The sequence below is a fragment of the Bison bison genome, unplaced genomic scaffold, assembly GCF_000754665.1.
Source record: "Bison bison bison isolate TAMUID 2011002044 unplaced genomic scaffold, Bison_UMD1.0 scf7180017864220, whole genome shotgun sequence".
Taxonomy (NCBI): Eukaryota; Metazoa; Chordata; class Mammalia; order Artiodactyla; family Bovidae; genus Bison; species Bison bison.
In genome coordinates, this window is record NW_011494792.1 from 506886 (window position 1) to 525173 (window position 18288).

Genomic DNA, 18288 nt, shown 5'->3' on the forward strand with positions numbered 1-18288 from the left:
CCGATGCTGTAAAGAGCAATATTTCATAGGAACCTGGAATGTCAGGTCCATGAATCAAGGCAAGTTGAAAGTGGTCAAACAAGAGATGGCAAGAGTGAATGTCGACATTCTAGGAATCAGCGAACTGAAATGGACTGGTATGGGTGAATTTAACTCAGATGACCATTATACCTACTACTGCGGGCAGGAATCCCTCAGAAGAAATGGAGTGGCCATCACGGTCAACAAAAGAGTCCAAAATGCAGTACTTGGATGCAATCTCAAAAACGACAGAATGATCTCTGTTCATTTCCAAGGCAAACCATTCAATATCAGTACCCATGTATAGCACTGTAAAATAAAGCACGAAAAAAAAAAAGGCACAACTGTTTTGTTAGGGAATTACCTATGTTGACAGAAGAGAGGAGAACAGAGTTTGCTTGGGAAATTCAGGACCAGGGAAGAACACTGAAAGTATTTGGAGGACAAGTAGTTCCTGGACACTGAGAAGAAGCCAGTGACCAGGTCCCTGCTTTCTTGTCCTGTCACAAGACCCGGGAACAGGCCCTGCGCACCTTCAGCCACTCCTGGCCTCACCTGGACTGATTCTTCCCACAACTGAGTCCCTCTGTGGGTGATGGAGTGTCCCTCCCAGCACCCTCAGGAATGGCTGTTTGACTTTAAAAGGAGCGGTGCAGTCTTCAACAAATTACAGCAGGTCTTTTTTTTCTTCCATTTTATATAACTCATTTAATTGTAAAGGCCTTAGAATTTCCGAGAAGTGATCCCATCTCACCTCCTTATACAGACAAAAGTGTCGATCTGACTGAGGCCTGGATAGCAAGGAGACTGGCTGATCCTTTTGTTGGTGTACCTTTGACTGTTTGAAAATAAATAATCTTGGAGTTCACCGAGGCATTTCAGAGAAAACATTCTGTAAGAAGAGAAAAGAGAATCCTTCTGATAAGGGGATACTTTCTAAGCTGGTCAAATGTGAGGATGGAGACACGGTTTGGCAGCTGGTTTAATTTTGCTTTGCCGAGTGTGTGTGTGTGTGTGTGTGTGTGTGTGTGTGTGTAGGATTCTATCCTCTGCCAACACTCACTTTATTTTCTTCTACTTGGTTTTCTTTTACCTGCCCAGTATTTCTTTATATTAAATATTTTCCCGTTAATTGCAGTTACTGACAATTGACTCAGTATAGTGCCTTCACAGAGGGCAAGAGGCAAGACAAGGTGAACTCTTGAGGGTTTCCCCAGGCTTCCACTTATATTTGTGCAAGTGGGTTAATGAGATATGTGAATATTTTCTCCTTTGTGCCTATATTTTGTTTACTTCACTATTTTTGAGTAAAGAGAATGCATTCCACTATAGCCCCACATGTTGTCATATTTAACATTTCAGTGGAATGCACTCTCTTAGAAATAAGGCAAATTTATTTATGTTCCTGTTGTACATAAAACCATTCATAGCAACTCTAGGCCAAATGATAAAATCAGCCCACCCTTTCTGGATCTATCCTCTCTTCCCGTCTAACCTCCAAAACTGTCTCAACTATTAGCATCTAACCCCAGGACATGCTGGGAGATGATCAGTTGCACAGCATTTCCACAATAATGTAAATTAATCACTATACTATGAGTTGGGGAGAAGCAGTGTTGAAGTCTTTCCTCTGGTGATATAAAGAGTTTTCAATCATCAGTCCGAGTGTGCGGTGGAAGGAGGTAGTGGGAAGGGAGACCCCCCTTTTTTTCAGGCAGGGAAGATTATTGCCAGCTCCTTGGGTACAACAGCAGCTATACTGAGACAAACAGTGCTGAAAACAGAATAGGAAGATGCGGATTCAAGCCATGACCGATACCTAATCTGTGTGTGCCTCTGAGTAAGCCATTCCACTCCCTAAACTTCAAGGTCTTAATCTGTAAACTAGAAGTCATAGTGCTGCCTTCACAGATTTGTTTTGGAATCTTAAAATAATCGTTTGCTTTAACGTTCTGTGTAAGTGGCAAGCATCCTGTAAGTAGAAAGACTGATTTTCTCCCTCTGTAAACATATTGCCATCTCCTCCTGGCCCCTGATGGGAAGATCTGACTCATTGTAAAAGACCTTGATGCTGGGGAAGATTGAGGGCAAAAGGAGAAGGGGGCAGCAGAGGATGAGATGATTAGATAGCATAACCAACTGAAGGGACATGAATATGAGCAAACTCAAAGTTAGAGATAGTGAAGGACAGGGGAGCCTGGTGTGCTGCAGTCCATGGGGTCCCAAAGGGTCACCACTTAGTGACTCAACAATAGCAACAACTTGGCCTTCAGGTCAGGCTTCCTGCCAAGAGTACACTGTCCAAAGGGCTAAACGTCATAAGAGATTATGCTTACTGCTGCTGCTGCTACTGCTGCTAAGTCGCTTCATTTATGTCTGACTCTGTGCGACCCCACAGACGGCAGCCCACCAGGCTCCCCCATCCCTGGGATTCTCCAGGCAAGAACACTGGAGTGGGTTGCCATTTCCTTCTCTGATGCATGAAAGTGAAAAGTGAAAGTGAAGTCGCTCAGTCATGTCCAACTCTTAGGACCCCGTGGACTGAAGCCTACCAGGCTCCTCCGTCCATGGGATTTTCCAGGCAAGAGTACTGGAGTGGGGTGCCATTGCCTTCTCCAACTAATTCACTAGTTTAGTATGCAATAAAATAACAGAGGCTTTGAATAAGTTAAACTGGCTAGTCCTTACCAAATGCTAGACCCTGTTCTGATCACCTTAGTTCAGTAACTCATTTCATCAGCATCACAACCTTATCAGACAGATACTGCCAGTGTCATCATCATCCACATTTTGTGGAGAAGGAGACTGAAGCACAGAAAGGTTAAGTAACTTACTCGCATTTACACAGCTGGTAAGCAAAAGACTGTAATTTGAATCCAGGTCAACTGGTTTGAAAGCAGGGTTATAACAATTCCAAGCTGGCACCGCAAGTATAAACCCTCCATAATGAATGTTTTCTCTGTGATGTAAGGATTTTCAAAATAAGACAAGATAAGGAGTCAAATAAAAGAAGTAAAGGAGAAAGTTACTTGGAGATATGTTGGATGTAGATTAAAGCTAGTTGGGCCTATGTCTCTGAAGATGGATAGGAAGGAATGGAGGGACCTAGAAGACAATATATATTCATGAAGTCTTATATCAGCCACCCATGAGTGGTACATATTCTGACCTGTGTTTTCTGCCTGAGAAACATAGATAAGTTATAGCTGCTCATTGAGCTACTTGGCAAGTCACAGCTATTGGCCGGATGGACTTGCCCTGTGTCTTTTGGAAAGTGTAAGTGTGTGTTGGCTCCAGCCAGCTTCCATCTGCTGAGCCTCCAGCTCAAAGCTTTGCTGGACTCCCTGCAATTACAACATCCATAAGGATGAGTGATGTGGTGGAAGGAGGCATAGGAACATTGCATACCTGGGATTCAGATAAGAGTGGTTCTTCTGTGCATTTACACACCACCCCAAATTATTCATACCTTATTTCTTCACCTTTGTCTTCTTGTATGTTTGAAATTGATTTAATAAGCAATGGGATCATTTGGTCTGTGAGCGTCTCTGCTCTGTGAACTCTGGACAGCACAAAAGTGTACTTGGAGGTTGTATGGAAGCTATTTTTTCACAGGGCACCTTCGGTTCCACTGTGGACAGTAATTTCAAACTGTTCTACCAAAAAACATTTATCAAGTTACTAACAAGTAGTAAACGTCATATTTAATTTTTTATAACCTCCCTTTCTTTAGCCACTTACTGATGATGAAAATGAAGCTGGTGATGATAATGATGACTTAAAGCTGATGATATGGTTTTTCATATTTATTGTATATGTGGTGTTCCAGGACTAACTATGCTTGAGCCGTTTGCATGTAGCATCCCATGTAATCCTTGCAACAACCCCATTCATTGCTTATTACTATTATCCTGATTTTGAAGGTGGAGAACTAAAAAATGAAGTAGTTAAAGATATTTCAAAATGGTTGTATAGCATTGTTAATAATGAAGTCATGTAATTATTAAATTTTTAAAGAGGGGATTCAAACCCAGTTCTGTTGCCTGAATTATTGATTTTAAGTGATATTACTAGGCCAAACTTCCCCAAATCAAGTGCATGCTTAAAGGAGAGAGCCCAAGGAACCTACAAACTGAAATTATAGCCTTTGATATCAAGTGTTGATAGCATATATATACTTAACTGAACACTCGAAATATGTGACTAGAATGAAAATAAATTTTAAGTGACTATTCAAAAGTAGTACTTAAAAATGAGTACATTTCACAAGTGAGTGATTGATAGTCACTCAGTCATATCTGACTGTGACACAATGAACTGAAGCCTGCCAGGCTCCTTTGTCCATGGGATTTTCCAGGCAAGAATACTGGAGTGGGTTGTCATTCCCTTCTCTAGGAGCTCCTCCCAACCCAGGGATCAAACTCGGGTCTCCTGCATTGCAGGTGGACTCTTTACCATCTAAGCCACTGCATTTCACATGCTAAATGCTAAAAGCAATAACCTTTGGAAAGTTACCTAACAGGCAGTTAAAAAGACCTTCCAATTTTTATTTTTGTAATTATATATTATTGGAATTTTATACACCTATATGATTTGATGTCATTTTAAATACAATAAACAGGAAGAAAGATATATCATTTACATCCCCAAATATGTTACTGGTTCAGTTCAGTCATTCAGTCATGTCTGACTCTGTGACCCCATGGACTGTAGCACACCAGGTTTTCCTGTCTATCGCCAACTCCTGGAGCTTACTCAAACTCATGTCCATCGAGTCAGTGATGCCATCCAATCATCTCATGCTCTGTCGTCCCCTTCTCCTGCCACCTTCAATCTTTCCCAGCATCAGGGTCTTTTCCAATGAGTCAGTTCTTCACATCAGGTGGCCAAAATATTGGAGTTTCAGCTTCAGCATCAGTCCTTCCAATGAATGTTCAGGACTGATTTCCTTTAGGATAGACTGGTTGGATCTCCTTGCAGTCCACGGGACTCTCAAGAGTCTTCTGCAACACCACAGTTCAAAAGCATCCATTCTTTGGCACTCAGCTTTCTTTATGGTCCAACTCTCACATCCATACATGACTACTGGAAAAACCATAGCTTTGACTAGATGGACCTTTGTTGGCAAAGTAATGTCTCTGCTTTTTAATATGCTGTCCAGAGCAAATTTACCATTATATTAGTGAAACTTCAGCTTCAGAGCCCTTTCCCAGACCCCTATATTTAATTTTATATAGATTTTCAGTGCCAGAAAATTGTTCTATGAAGACATACTTGGTAACAGAGAAATACTAAAATATAAAAGAGTCAGTTAAATGTTATATTTAATATCACCATCCAAGAGTGCTATGAGACAAAATGCTAGCACACTTAAAAGCAACTTCAAAGAAATTTGAATAAAATTTAAAATAATTTAAGCAATTTAATTTAAATAATTTAAAACAAAATTTAAAAAGCTGTCTATATCCTCTTCTTTGTTTCCTCTCTCCGTGCCTTTTTATTTCCTCTTTCCTCCAAATGTGTTTGCTTTTTCATAGGAGGCTGAAAAGACATGGCAAGGTAATTTCAGCAGGGGATTTTATGTAGATGCAGTATTTATGACACTAGTGCTAGGGAGACTTGGTGATTAATGATCACATATAACCTGGTTCAATATATATATATATTTTAAGTCTTCCTCCTTATTGGCAGCCATACACTGCGAAAGGGAATCTCCATGGCAGGATCTCTTAACCCGAGAACACAGACCAATGGGTCAGTTGGGTATTGTTTATAACCTTTAAGATCAATGATTTTCAAGGTCATGAGTGGCACACATTTATTTAGCCTGTGAGCAGCTTGTCTATTTCCTGGATGCGTTAACAAAATTGCTAACGTTGACTATTTTCTTTACCTGGCCTTGAAGGCTCTTTATTTTTTCCAAACAGCTATTTGGAGGCAGGTTCCCCATACACATGAAATGGTAGAGACACTCAGACACTACATTTCTCTGGCTCCTTGCTTCTTCTCTGTAGGAATTAGCCAAGAATTCACACACTTCGGAGGATCATTATGTATCAGAAGTGGCAGCAGATACAGCCATACAAATAAGAAACTCACGCAAGTGAGGTCACTAGAGAGGTGTGTTAGAATCACACCACTTGTCAATTATCTTTTCATTTTAGTTCCCCCCACCACTCCCCAGAGTCCTTCCATCGCAGGATTTTTGCCTGCCTTGACATTCTAAACCCTGGCTGCATTTTATAAATACCTGGAGAGAGCTTTTAAGAAGTACTGTTTCAGGGCTGTATTTTCAGGGCTGTATTGATAGAGGCTTCATTCAATTGGCAGAGCCCAAGTGTCGGTATTTTTAAAAAGCTTTCTAAGAGGATTTGGAGGTGTTGCAGGGTTGAAGCTACTCCTCTATGCCCTGACTAAGCAGTTCCATTACTCTGCTCTGCCAAAGGTCTGCAGTGTATTTCATGTTTTGACTTGTCCTTCTCTCCTCTCCCTTTCCTCTGCCCTCCATAACCTTCTCAAACGCGCTCATTCATATTCATTCAAGAAATATTTACTATGTATGTACTAAGTGTCTGACACTGGACTAATATTGAGGATACAAACAAATAATAATAATGGAGGGAATTCCCTGGCACTTCAGGGGTTAAGGGTTAAAGCTCACACTGCCGAAGAAGGCTGGGATTTTAGCCCTGGTTGGGAAGCTAAGATCCCACCAGCTGCTTGACCAGTAAAATAGAATAATAATAATGATAGTGATGGAAATACAAGCACTGTCTTTAAAGAGTCCGAGTTTATTGGACCAACTGTACCGATTTGCCTAGGGCTGGGGAGGGGGGTGGGGTCTCTGGATGTAGGATTTTCCGAACTAAAACCAGGAAAATTCTGGCAATAAAGTAAAAAAGGTAACATTTAAATATATATATATATATATACCTTTCATCTTCAAGTTCTTATAGGGTAGGGGTCCAGACAGGAACACAGTACCTAGTTCAATTCAAATTTCAAGTAAACAAATGATTTTAAGTATATTTGTTCTGTATTTTTTTCTAAATCATATAGCCCTAGTAGAGGTTGAATTCTCATTTTGTTTCCAGCTCATCTAATAGGAAGATAGCAACTCCCCAGAAAGATATACCTTCCCATGTAAAGGGCTGTTCCAACTGAGATGTGATGAGGCTCCATCTCTTGGTAAGAGATGCGAATGACTATGGTGGACAGAAATATAAACTGAGTGGAACAGGTGCTTTTGAACACTTAAGGGATTCTTGCTAACAGCAATTGGTAACTTGCACTGAATGGGAGACCCATCCTGCCCCCAGCATATTATTCCGATAGTGTTTTATACTGATGTAAAGTAAGTTCTGGCAACTCGATGCATATCTAGTGAAATCTGGGGGAAACGCAGAAACCATTATTTTTGGCTCATTGTCAAGTACTGTTTGTAATTCATGACATTTCACATTAAAACTTGGCCAAGGATTGCACAGATATCTGGTGTTTAATTCTGAGTTAGAAAGTGAAGTGAAAGTGTTAGTCACTCAGTTGTGTCTGACTCTTGGCAGCCCCATGGACTGCAGCCTACCAGGCTCCTCTGTCCATGGAATTTTCCAGGCAAGAATACTGGAGTGGATTGCCATTCCTTCTCCAAGTGATCTTCCCAACCCAGGGATTGAACACGGCTCTCCTGCATTGTAGGCAGACTCTTTACCCACTGAGCCACCAGGGAAGCCCTTATTTCTGAGTTAGGGTCTACCCCTATCGTGTCTATTATTATTTCAACTGATGGTTCATCTCAGAGCACCTATACTAGATCATGTGCTTAGAAGAGGCTAAGACCATAATATGCTAAAAGCGTTCCAAGAAAGACGTGAAATATCATGAAATCAGCCTTCTTGGTAGTTTGCTAATGATCTCTCCTCCTTCCTATGTATTCCTATGTATTTGACTTGGTCCCTTTGCCCTTCCAGGATGGAATATATTGACCTAGTCTCTGAACACAAGCTAACCCTGTGACTTGCTTTCACTAGTAGAGTTTGTCAAAAGTGACATTCTGAATTTCAGAGCTTAGGTTTCAAGATGCCTGGCATCTTCTGACTCATCCTTCCATCTATATGGCTGAGCTGTCAAAAACACCTGCTCTGAAAATGGGCAGGTTATAGCTGGGGACTTGCTGGCCAGTGGGTAGATCCAGCTCCTCTCCAAAGATGCAGTATGGAGAGAAGTGAGTGGGGTTGTTTCAGAGGTTCAGGCTAGAGAAATACTTCTGATGTGGAGAGAAATGAACCTCCCAGCATATCTACTGTCTCCACTGGACTGATCTTTCTTAAGTGCAGTGCTTATTATGTTGCTTCTTTGGTTAAGATATTTTAATAATAAGACCTACCCCTAATATTTTCAGGGCTTGGTGTGGAAGTACACATAAAAACCCACATAGCTAAATATACAAAAATTATAAATCAATTTAAGAAACTGATAAAAATAATATGTCCTGTGAAAAATATGCCTTTATGTTGATAAAATTTATACATACATGTGAATCTATGGTTTTTATAATGATGGAGTCAAGAAAAATATTAAAAAAACACTCATTGTACATGTCTGAGTATTCTAATATAGTTGATGATGTTAAGCTGATTAAGAAAATAAAGGTATATATATAGTACTTAGCTTATTATATATTTATTCTATAATAATTGTCTTAGCCAAATCACTGTCATTTTAATCAAGATTTTCACATGATTATGTTCTAGGGACTGTAAGGAACAAGAATTAAAATATGGAAAGTGTACAAAATTAATTTAGGGTATATTTCATCAAATATGTATGGTAAAGTAAAATATGGAATATGAAAATCATTTTTCACATGTCTTTTCAAAAGAGACTTTCCTCCCCAAAAGTGAAAGTTATCCATAAAATTAAAAGGCAGAAGTCAAATTATAATAAAAAGATTATCAAAATCTTAAATATTTTTCGGTAAAACTTTCACCTTCTTGGAAGAGTTTTGCCACCACTAACTGGAGGATGAGAAGCCATGAGGAGGAAAAGTAAATCATGGAGGGGAAGCTCCAGTCAACTGTCAGGACCAGAGAGGGAGGGCCAGGTGCCTCACATGAACCCAGGTGATTCTAATCCCCAGAAAACCCACCACTTGAATGCAGGCTCCCAAGAGCACTCAGGTGAGATGAACACAAGAACCAACCTGCTGATACCCAGAATCATGTGCTGTGCTGTGGGCTTAGTCACTCAGTCCTGTCTGACTCTTTGTGACCCCATGGACTGTAGCCCGTCAGGCTCCTCTGTCCATGGGGATTCTCCAGGCAAGAATACTGGAGTGGTTGCCATGCCCTCTTCCCGAGGATCTTCCCAGGCCAGGGATCGAACCCAGGTCTCCTGTGTTGCTAGCAGATTCTTTACCAGCTGAGCTACCAGGGAAGGGCACACAGAATCATAAGTAATAGTTGTTATTAGAAATCAGAGAAAGTATTATTCCCACTTACAAACATGGAAGATGTACCACTGTCACTTCCTGCAGGAACTATGATTTAAAACAGCAAAAGAGACACAGGTGTATAGAACAGTCTTTTGGACTCTGCAGGAGAGGGAGAGGGTGGGACCATTTGGGGGACTGACACTGAAATATGTATAATATCATATAAGAAATGAATCACCAGTCCAGATTCGATATAGGATGCTTGGGGCTGGTGCACTGGGATGACCCGGAGGGATCGTACAGGGAGGGAGGTGGGAGAGGGGTTCAGGATGGGGAACACGTGTATGCCCGTGGCGGAATCATGTTGATGTGTGGCAGAACCAATACAATATTGTAAAGTAATTAACTGCCAATTAAAATAAATAAATTTAAATTAAAAAAATAAATAAATTAAAAAAACAATAAAACAAACATTTCATATTTCTTTTTTCCCTTTCTGCTCTTTCTAAGGAAGCTGCAGAGAATCTTCAGGAAATTGGAGAAAACCTTAATTGGATTTAGATTATGGCTTTGACCATAGATTTTATCTGTCAAGTAAAGTTTATCCTCGTTTTTAGATTCCCTGACACTTGTAGAGCAGCAGAACATTAAATGCACATTTTTTATTTGGCACTGAGTTAATGCAGGATTGAAGCTATGTCAAGTGAACTAAATAGATAAGGTGACATGAAGGTGTGTGTAGCAAAATCCCCAGTTCTAACATAAATATTATTTCACTTTCTAGCTGCATACATATAGACCTGACCAAATATACCTGACCAAAAATTTGACTTCATTATATTTATAAAACCATGTGCAGCTGGTTTTATAAAACTTATCTGAGGCATCATTAATCAAGCATATCAAATTAACAGACATATGTGTTGAGTTCCTACTGTGCCCCAGGCTCTGTGCTGGATGTTGTATGACATGTTCCACCTGAAAAACTGGTGTGGATGGCCTGTAGTCAGCTCAGATGTGAGTATTTCTGTTTGGTGTGAATGAGGATGAATGGATCATGGATGAATGAGGACCCTGGATTTATGGTCATGCACATTTGAGTGTATATGACATGTTGGTCATCTGTGAAGGATTCCTGTTCTATATCTTTTGCCCAGAACTGTATCAATAACATCACCTATTCAATTCAAATAGAAGTACAGAGGGGAAGCAACTTTTATTTTAAACTCTGGACTTATTTGAGTATTTCTTTACTCTATGCAAATGTTATTTTTATCTAATAGTACTAAATTTTCAAACTACAGTGTGGTCAGAAGGTAATATTTAAGATGTGTATATCTTTATTTTCTCACTTGTATTTATTTATTTAGTTGTTTTTATTGAATCGAAGATTCGTATTTTTTGGCTGCACTGTGCAGTTTGTGGGATCTTAGTTCCCCAACCAGGAATCAAATGTAAGCCCCCTGCAGTGGAAGTATGGAGTCCTAACCACAGGACCACCAGCGAATTCCCCAAAATTCCTTAAATTCTATAGTGCTTTACAATTTTCAAAAGTATCACATACAGGATTTTATACAATCCCATAATAAATCTTTTTTAAGTCTTCTACCCCTATGTGTCTTTTTAATCATTGTTGTGTAAGCATTATTTTTATTATTTAAAATACTTCCATTTTTGTTATTAGTTTGCTCAGGCTCCCATAACAAACTACCACAGATGAGAAATTAAGCAGCAGAAGTTTGTGTCCTCACAGTTCTGAAGGTAGGAAGTCCAAGCGCACGATGTTGGCAGCTTTGGTTTCTCCTGAGGTCTCTCTTCTCGGCCTGCACATGGCCACTTTCCCTCTGTGTTCTCACAGTCTTTTCAGGCGATTTGCTGTGCATTTTAATCTTTGGTGTCTCTGCCTCTGTCCAAGGACACTGGTCAGATTGGATTAGAACCCACCCATATGACCTCATTTAGTCAGTGTCCGATCCTTTGTGACCCTAGGGACTGTAGCCCCTCAGGCTCCTCTTTCCCTGGAATTCTCCAGGCAAGAAGACTGGAGTGGGTTGACATTCCCTTCTCCAGGGTATTTTCCCAACCCAGGGATTGAACCCAGGTCTCCTGCACTGCAGGCAGAGCCTTTACCATCTGAGCCACCAGGGAAGCCCCTAACTTTAGTTACCTCTTTGCAGGTCCTATCTTCCACAGTCCCATTCTGACATAATAGGGGTTAAGGATTTAACATATACATTTAAGGGAGCGCCATTCAGCCCGTCACAATTTTCATTATCTTATTTATAATGACAGAATGTATAAATCTTTTCATATTATTATTAAAGGACATTTTATGTATTCTACTTTACGTTATGTCAACATTCTACATTTTACAATTGTAAACAATCGTAACAATAATAACAATGTAACAATAATATTTAACATCTATTTAGTACTTAGTATCCATCAGGCTTGGCAATAATTATTTGAATTATGTTGTGTAAGCTTTATGCAACCATGTAAGCTAGATTCTGTTATTATTTCTATTGTGGTGGTGAGAAAAATTAGGTTTAGTGAGGTTCATGGAGGTTCAAAGTTCATGACTGACCAATGGAGAAGACCAGTGTCCCTTTGCCTTCAGAGAAATCTGTATTACAGGTACTATGTAATTGGGGTGAGGGGGGAGGGACACTATATAGTTCCCTTAGCAGATTTTGAACTCCTACATGGCAGTTCTGTTTATTCTTCTTGCATTTCTAGAATTCTAGTTCAGTATTTGGTAAATAATTCGGACTCAATACTAACTCTGGTTGGTTTGAATCACTATTGCCGTTGCTTTTATTTAAATAAGGAAACAAGTAACTTTGCAGTTGATAAAACCTAACAGCCCAAAGCTACATATCAGTAAACTCTCTGCTGAATGCAAGCTTGCACCCTACAGGTTAGAATCAAACCAAATTAAGAGATTGAACGGTTTGCCTAAGGCTTACTCAGTTAATTGGTGACGGATAAACTAGAACTGTATCTATTTCCGGTCCAGTTATTTTACTTTTACACCAAATTGCTCCCTTTAAGAGTGAAATAGCCTGCTAAGGTTTGTAGAAGAGGGAAAGAAACATATATCGCACATTCTTTTAAAAATGCTTGTTAGAGTTCCCTCAAAAAGTGAACCTCAATGCACAGCTTTTCTCTTTTGGCAACCAGATATTTATTTAATAACTCAGAGCCAGCTTGAAATGAAGTGAATTTAATGCTATCCTCAGAATAGCCACAACAGTATTTTAAAATACATATATACATATAAAAACGCAGCTCTGTTGGGCACTAAATTAGTATTACATCCGCCTGCACAAGTTAAGATCACCAATGCACCTGTGTGTTGTGAGTGGTGTTCCTGTAACGCCTCCCCATTGTGCTTCCGTGTTATAATTTCAGTGTTAGCTCTGAATGGAAAGCTCTGGGGTCTCAGTGTGCTTTCTATTAGAATCCAATTCATCATTGTTCCTCTCCTTCAGCCATCTGGTTACTACTGTGAGTAAGCAGGAAGCACTGATGCTTTATCAAAGCTCAGAATGATGAAATCCCAAGCAAGTCAAATGATTTCTAGTTCTTCCACTTACAAATCAAATTTGATCCTGTTACTCTTTTCTTCCTTTTATCATAGCCGTGTTCTGTGTTATTTTTATCAGTCTTCTTTGACTCTCCATCTTGTAAAAATAGGATTGAGGGTGTTCTCTGGTGATTTCCTAAAACACTTTCTTTACTGAAATGATCACAGAGGACTTGCACGCTCAGTTTCCAAGTCGTATCCCACTCTTTTCGACCCCATGGACTGTAGGCTGCCAGGCTCCTCTGTTCATGGGATTTTCCAGTTAAGAATACTGCAGTGGGCTGCCGTTTCCTCCTCCAGGGAATCTTCCCCATCCAGGGATCGAACCCACATCTCTTGAGTCTCCTGCATCGGTAGGCGATTCTTTACTACTGCACCATTGACCAATGGTAATCACAGAGGCGTTTCACCCAATTCTAAGTAGGCATGTTCAATGAACACACCTGTTCATGAGGTACATATTTACTTCTTCATATTGTTTGATGCCATATGTAAAATTGACTAACCCTGCCATTTTACTCCTACATCATTTTAAGGAAATAATTTTATCTATTTTTACCATTTAGTTGGCTTACCTGTAATGTGGAGATAGTAAGTGTAAATTATTTCAGAGGTAAACCTGGGAAAATAAACTCCAGTTTGTTGGGAAGAAGTTTGAGTGTCTCTGCTGGAAGATTTTTAAATTGATATTATTTTCATTGCCATCAACAGGCTACAGAAAGTAATTGAAAAAAATTTCAATGAAGAGTCCAAGCCTCGTGCTCAACTGTTCAAGTGTAATTCTGTTTCAATATAGAAGCCTTTAGTTCCATTCTGTATGTGATTGGACCCACAAAAGGCAGAGACTCCACAAACTCATTACAATCAAATGGGACTTGAATTCTCTTGTCTAATGTCATAATAAGCAATTATGAGCATCTTCTCAGCATTCAAATCGGGTAATGGTGAAACCCTAGAGACACATTAGATGCTGGCAGACTCTGGCTGATGGAATGTGCATATGCTCAATGTATCCCCGAAGGCAGGACGGGGAGTGAGATGCCAGGGCAGATTGCCCTCGGTATTTAGGGTAGACGCTACCTTCAATTATGACTTGTGTTTTATAATCTGAGCAGTTATAATAATATGTGTGTTCATTCTGGAGCACTCTCTGTGGCAACAGAAGGAACAGCCCTTTGCATCTATTTCCCATTTTCATGAGAGAATAGCAAACAGAACTCTTCTTTCAACTTCATTTTTCTCCAATGGCGAAGTCTGGGAAAATACAAGTTGCTACTGTATGCTACCATTTCATTTTAAGTTAAATTTCCTTCTGTTCACTCTGGGAAAGGTGGTAGATTTTGCATTATCAGTGGGCCTCTTTGTAAAGATAATTAGATAAGTAAATACGTGCAGCCCTGCAGCAAGACACTGAGTCGTGCTTCTTATTGGAAAATTCCCCTGCACACAAGCCTGTTACTAAATTGCACTGTTCTTTTCAGCTGAGCCCTTACAGCAGAATGAGATGGCCTCTCTTTCTTCACTGTTAAAAAAGAAGGTTCAACCGTATGATTTCCAAGGGGTGTTTCTACTCAAGATTACGTGATTACATGAAATACTGATTGCATGACATTTACACATATTGCAGAATTCTTAAAGATCTTTAGAAGAATGTACCTTCCATAAGGATCAGTCTAGATAGTAGAAATAAAATAAATAGAAATAGAAACAAAATAGAAAGTTGGACCAAATTAAATAGCTGTAAAAAGATAGTATTTGGTGGGGTGAGGGGTGATTTTTAAGGGTAAAGAAAAACCAGAATGAATTGTTTCTAGGAATTATTGACATTATTTTCACATATCCATAGTTTGTATCTTACCTACTTCTGAAAATTATTTAAGGCATATAATACACATTGAAAATTGAACTGGGAAGTCTCCGGCAGTTCAGTGGTTACAACTCCACACTTTCAATGTCAAGAGCCCAGGTTCAGTCCCTAGTCAGTGAACTAAGATCCTGCAGGCTGAGCAGTGCGGCCAAATACATAAATAAAATAGGGTTGCCTGATTAAATACAGTTAATTTGAAAAAAAAAAAACGAAACAACAAACCCACACCCATTACAGGCACTCTAAGTGTGTGTGCATGCATACTAAGTCACTTCAGTTGTGTCTAACTCTTTGCGACTCTACAGACTGTAGCTCACCAGGCTCCTCTTTCCATGGGGATTCTCCAGGCAAGAATACTGGAGTGGGTTGCCATGCCCTTCTCCAGAGGATCTTCCCAACCCAGGGATCGAACCTCCATCTCTTTTGTCTCTTGCGTTGGCAGGCTGGTTCTTTACCACTAGTGCCACCTGGGAAGAGATCTAAGTATGTAGAGTAAGTCATAAAACTTCAATATTTAAAGATGTTAGATCTATTATGTGGTTAACTTCCCCCCAGCATAATCAATGTAGTTATATCTTTTTTTATTGCATTTTAATTTTTTATTTAGTTGATTTAAAATATTATTATATTATCATAGAAACAGTACATGTACCTTTTAAGAAAATTGATAAATACAGACAACCAAAAATAAATTTTAAAAAATCACAATTTCACTCCCTGTAGATTACTACTGTAAATACCTTATTTTTTAAAATTTATTTTAATTGAAGGTTAATTACTTTACAGTATTGTAGTGGTTTTTGCCATACATTGACATGAATCAGCCACGGGTGTACATGTGTTCCCCATCCTGAACCCCCCTCCCACCTACCTCCTCACCCCATCCCTCTGGGTCATCCCAGTGTACCAGCCCCGAGCACCCTGTCCAATGCATCGAACCTGGACTGGCAATCTGTTTCACATATGATAATATACATGTTTCAATGCTATTCTCTCAAATCATCCCACCCTCGCCTTCTCCCACAGAGTCCAAAAGACTGTTCTATACATCTGTGTCTCTTTTGCTGTCTTGCATATAGGGTTATCAGTACCATCTTTCTAAATTCCATATATATGCATTAGTATACTGTATTGGTGTTTTTCTTTCTGGCTTACTTCACTCTGTATAATAGGCTCCAGTTTCATCTACCTCATTAGAACTGATTCAAATGTGTTCTTTTTAATGGCTGAGTAATATTCCATTGTGTATATGTACCATAGCTTTCTTATCCATTCATCTGCTGATGGACATGTAGGTTGCTTCCATGTCCTGGCTATTATAAACAGTGCTGTGATGAACATTGGGGTACACGTGTCTCTTTCCCTTCTGGTTTCCTCAGTGTGTATGCCCAGCAGTGGGATTGCTGGATCATAAGGCAGTTCTATTTCCAATTTTTTAAGGAATCTCCACACTGTTCTCCATAGTGGCTGTACTAGTTTGCATTCCCACCAACAGTGTAAGAGGGTTCCCTTTTCTCCACACCCTCTCCAGCATTTATTGTTTGTATATTTTTGGGTAGCAGCCATTCTGATCTGCGTGAGATGGTATCTCATTGTGGTTTTGATTTGCATTTCTCTGATAATGAGTGATGTTGAGCATCTTTTCATGTGTTTTTTAGCCATCTGTATGTCTTCTTTGGAGAAATGTCTGTTTAGTTCTTTTGGCCCATTTTTTATTGGGTCATTTATTTTTCTGGAATTGAGCTGCAGGAGTTGCTTGTATATTTTTGAGATTAATTCTTTGTCAGTTGCTTCGTTTGCTATTATTTTCTCCCATTCTGAAGGCTGTCTTTTCACCTTGCTTATAGTTTCCTTTGTTGTGCAAAAGCTTTTAAGTTTAATTAGGTCTCATTTGGTTTTTTTTGCTTTTATTCCCATTACTCTGGGAGGTGGATCATAGAGGATCCCGCTGTGATATATGTTGGCAAGTGTTTTGCCTATGTTTTCCTCTAGGAGTTTTATAGTTTCTGGTCTTATGTTTAGATATTTAATCCATTTTGAGTTTATTTTTGTGTATGGTGATAGAAAGTGTTCCAGTTTCTTTCTTTTACAAGTGGTTGAGCAGTTTTCCCAGCATCACCTGTTAAAGAGATTGTCTTTTCTCCATTGTATATTCTTGCCTCTTTTGTCAAAGATAAGGTGTCCATAGGTGCATGGATTTATCTCTGGGCTTTCTATTTTGTTCCATTGATCTATATTTCTGTCTTTGTGCCAGTACCATACTGTCTTAATGACTGTAGCTTTGTAGTATAGCCTGAAGTCATCCAGGTTGATTCCTCCAGTTCCATTCTTCTTTCTCAAGATTGCTTTGGCTATTCAAGCTTTTTTTGTACTTCCATACAAATTGTGAAATTATTTGTTCTTGTTCTGTGAAAAATACTGTTGTATCAACAATGAAATCAGCCTGCTGCACAGTTGATCTGAACTGCGACAGCAGCATCAGTTATGGCAGTGGTCAAAATTCTGATGTGCAGCATTGTAAAGCAATTATCCTCGAATTAAGGGGGAAAAAAAAAAACCCTGATGTGGTCATCTCATTCAAATATTACCTGACTGCACCAGGAACCAAACCTCAGCTGCCTCTCAAATAGAAGCCTTTGAATGTAATAGATCAAGAAGGGATTCCTTTTTGACCATCAAAGTGAGTTCCTTTAAGATAGTCTTATGTTGAAATGACTATTTTTCATTTTGCATATTATGAACATCATGATTTCTCTTCCAGATATTACTGTCTCTTTAGGTTAACAAAGATGTCCCATTGAAAGGACTAGCCCCCATTAAAAAAATCAACCAAGGTTCTTCTACTTATCAAAGTTCAGTGTGGGAATTTTCATAGCATGTGGGTTGAAAGATGAATAAAAATGCATTAGTAGTCCCAAACACATTACATTGATACTATTTTTTTCAATTGAAAAAAAATTTGTTAGCTTTACTAAACTGGCACCTAATTATTTATGCAAGTAGGCTTAAGGATTGGATAAAGGGATTCAAAACAAATCAACAACAATCATGTAATGATGGGAGATTTGACACAGTTCAAGAGTTGCCCAGAGTTCAAAAAGCCTGCTTTTCTCATCAGCTTTCATAATTCTGATGCCCTCTGTAGTGACTCTCACCCTCTATTTCAATCTGGTATAGAACTCTAGGAATGCCAAGGAAGAAGCACAAAACAATGCTCCCAAGTGCAAGAAAGCCTGATTTTTTTTCATGCTTTTAGCAATGTGACCTTAGGTATTGATTTATAGCCCGCCACTGCACCCTGGAGCAAAAGGGAACATTGGTAATTAAGTCAGTATCTGCACTTTCTAAAATAGTGCTGACTTGCAACAAAGAGAGACCCTT